This window comes from Epinephelus moara, chromosome 12, assembly GCF_006386435.1.
Source record: "Epinephelus moara isolate mb chromosome 12, YSFRI_EMoa_1.0, whole genome shotgun sequence".
NCBI classification, from domain to species: domain Eukaryota; kingdom Metazoa; phylum Chordata; class Actinopteri; order Perciformes; family Serranidae; genus Epinephelus; species Epinephelus moara.
The window spans coordinates 42,928,820-42,932,031 of record NC_065517.1 but is presented as its reverse complement, the minus strand read 5'-3'; the positions used below and the strand labels follow the sequence as shown (position 1 = coordinate 42,932,031).

The 3,212-nt window shown below is 42.2% G+C and overlaps 1 protein-coding gene across 1 annotated transcript in view; it reads left to right on the top strand.

Annotated features, from left to right (window-relative positions):
- The first annotated feature begins 1,312 nt into the window (after positions 1 to 1,312).
- The window catches only part of zbtb25 (zinc finger and BTB domain containing 25), a 6,294-nt gene continuing 4,394 nt past the window's right edge, over positions 1,313 to 3,212 (top strand). The window contains exon 1 of the mRNA XM_050057485.1: positions 1,313 to 1,394. The gene's annotated coding sequence lies outside the window, so the exon portion shown is untranslated. The remainder of the gene's footprint in view (positions 1,395 to 3,212) is intronic.

Genomic DNA, 3,212 nt, shown 5'->3' with positions numbered 1-3,212 from the left:
ACCAAGCTATCACGAGGTGAGTAGCATTGTAAGCATAATTAATAGCGATATACTTCAGTTTGTCTGTGTGTTTTTGTATGCAAGCGGGTCTGCTGGGGTCTGCTGACAGTCCAAAATGACGGCGGTAGGACGAAACCATGGGCGAGTCTGTTGCTATGGGGCGTTCTATTGAGCTTCACCTCTTGGTATCCATGCTCTTTGATGGAGGTGCATTATTGGTAACTTCCTGTCTGTGATGGATGGAGGTGCATCATGGGAGTGTTGAGACAGTGAAGTCAGATAAACCTCAACAGTTCCCAAACACTGACTGAGGTGATGATGCCACACAGAGAACAATAAAGTTAGTTTGCATATTAAAGGTCTCTGAACTGATTCAGCTGAAGATTTACTCATCACTGATTTTATTAATGTCTCACACAGAGTCCAGACTTCAGTCAGACACTTTATTTTACATGATGATTTTTCTCTCTGTTTAAATCAACATCCTGTTTGTTACAAACACACCTCAATAAAACACATTTTTATCTCTCAGTTCATAATTTCTGTGTTGAGTTGATTTTGTCAATCACTGAATGTGACCTGCTGTCCCAGCATGCACTGGGGCAGAGGGTCTGTCAGTCTGTCTCTGATGTCACTGACACTTTGTCTGACTGTTAGGCCCTGTCCAAATACCTACACTTGCGCCCTGAGGTCTTCCCTGAAGTTCACTTGCCGGAAGTGAGGTCTGATGCGCACTTTGGGAAGGGGTGTATTAAGGGCGCAAGTTTGCACCCCTTGATATCAGCAGAAGACATCTGGGACTCTACGCACTTGTGCCCCTTAGTGGGAGCGCGCTATTAAGGGGCACAAGGGCGCAAGTGCGAGTATTTGGACAGGGCCTTAGCTGTTGTTGGGATCAGCTGATCAGACTGATGACCTGCTGACACACCAGCTGTCGCCATGGCAACAGTGTCTAATTATAAACCTGTTCACTTTCAAACACCTTAGATTTTATTTAAATAGGCAGTCCAATAATATTTTTCTTGTTGCTGAACATAGATTATTATTATTATCATTTTTGTTATTATTATTATTGTTATTATTATTATTATTATTATTATTATTATTGTTATTGTTATTATTATTATTTATATTCCAGCTGTTCATTATAATGACATTTTTTGTATAATAATGAAACTGTTAAATTATTTCCGTATTTATTTGATTTAAACGGATTAAAACGGGTCCATATTTCTGTTATTGATTATTAATTACATGTTGGTAGGTGACACAGTCGGATCACGTGACCAGCCCCTTTGACCCTTCCTCTCGCGAGACATGACGCGGCTTTCTGCGAGATCATCTGCAGCAACAAATCGGCTCCAGAACCTGAAGACAATCTGCACATTTCTGCGGTAAGACACCGATTAACGGCCGCCGGGCACGGCGCTCGTGCACGACATAGACAGAGAGAGGCTGTGTGCACGGGCTGGATGTGCGTGCGCGCACGCGCCTGCGGTGCGTGTAGGTGAATGAGGACGTGCGTGTTGCTGAATTTGAATGAGACAGAGGAGGATGGAGGAGGCTGCAGCCTGACGGGCGCGACGCCACGTGCACGCGCCCGAGCTGTGTTGTGGTTTGGTGTCGAGGAAATCCGGTTTCCGGTTTGTTGGGATCAGGGAGTATGGTGTGTGTGTGTGTGTGTGTGTGTGTGTGTGTGTGTGTGTGTGTGAGAGAGAGAGCTCAAGTGACCTTCATTGAGGTCAGAGGTCAGCTCACCTGTCCAGGTGGAGTCAGCTGGAGACGCTGTGAGGTCAGTGGTCACGTGACTGTAGAGGACAGTCAGTAAATATACAATAACTTCACAGACACATAAAAATATTAAAAACTCACAAAAATATTTTTCAGAGACACAAACAGATTCTTTAAAATATAAAACATTAAATTATTACTATTATTTACAAATAAATGAAACACGTTAGTGGATTTATGTCTGATATTCACAGCCTCAGATATGAATGAATGAATCCAGTCTCAGTTCTTCACTTAAAGATTTTAGTTTTTATTCACTGAGTCATTTTATAAATTTGTGGAATCCGTGTTTTTGCAGACGTGATTTATGTTTGCTAAATACGACAGTGATGCGGAGCTCGGCCTCAGTGCTTACCAACTTACCAACAAGTTAAATTATATGATCAGATGTTAACATAAAAACACTTTCTACAACAGTTGTCTCTGTTTCCATGGAAATACATCGGCTCTGACTAATACCTGGAGAAGAGTCTGTCCCATCAGTTTACTCCTGTACGTGATGACACACAGTTCACTGCTCCAGCTGTCGCTCCAGACGTGTCTCTGGTTCCTGTGAGTCCGTCAGTCGACATGAGCTCGATCATTTTAAGAAATCGTCAGGTTTCCAAAACTGAATTAATACCTCACATATAAACACAGACCTGCTCAGTGAGCTCAGCACACACACACAACACACACACAACACATATGGAGCAGGTGTGTGTGTGTCCAGTATGAACCAGCAGCAGCCTCATCTTCTTCCAGTCGTCCATCAGACTCAGTCCGTCGTACAGATCCACATCAACAACACACTCATCTGTCGCAGGTTTGTATTCCTCCATGGACATGGCAGAGTAATATTGTTAGTGATGAGCCAGGTGAGCTGATTTGCGCTCATTCTAAGTGTCTCATTGACCAATCAGATCGCTGGGTCTGAACTACCTGTTGTATATTCACATTCACACACAGGCTGTCGCTGCGTTCACACTAATAATACTAACTCTAATGATTTTAGGGGAGGGTCGTAAAAGTTATATTTATTTCTATGAAGAAAACTGACGTTGGTATTTTTAAAGTTAATGTTATTATTTAAGGTATTAATTAAGGGTGCGTTCACACCTGTCCTGTTTGGTTTGGTTCATTTGTATTTACAAAATGTGACTTAATAGTCACAGTGGTGCTCCATGCTCACAAAGGAAATTTGTTTTGGGCACATAGTGCGACGTAGCTGCATGGCAGATACAACTAGTGTTGCACGGTATACTGGTACTAAAATAGTACCGCGGTACTAGAGTATTCCAAACGGTACTATACTGCATTTGGAAAATACCGGTACTTTGAAATTGATTCAATTCATTAATTTAGTTAATTTATTTTACTCATTTATGCACACAAACGCCTTTCTTGTTCCTATTGGAGCACAGATTGCGCAAGTGGTGTGT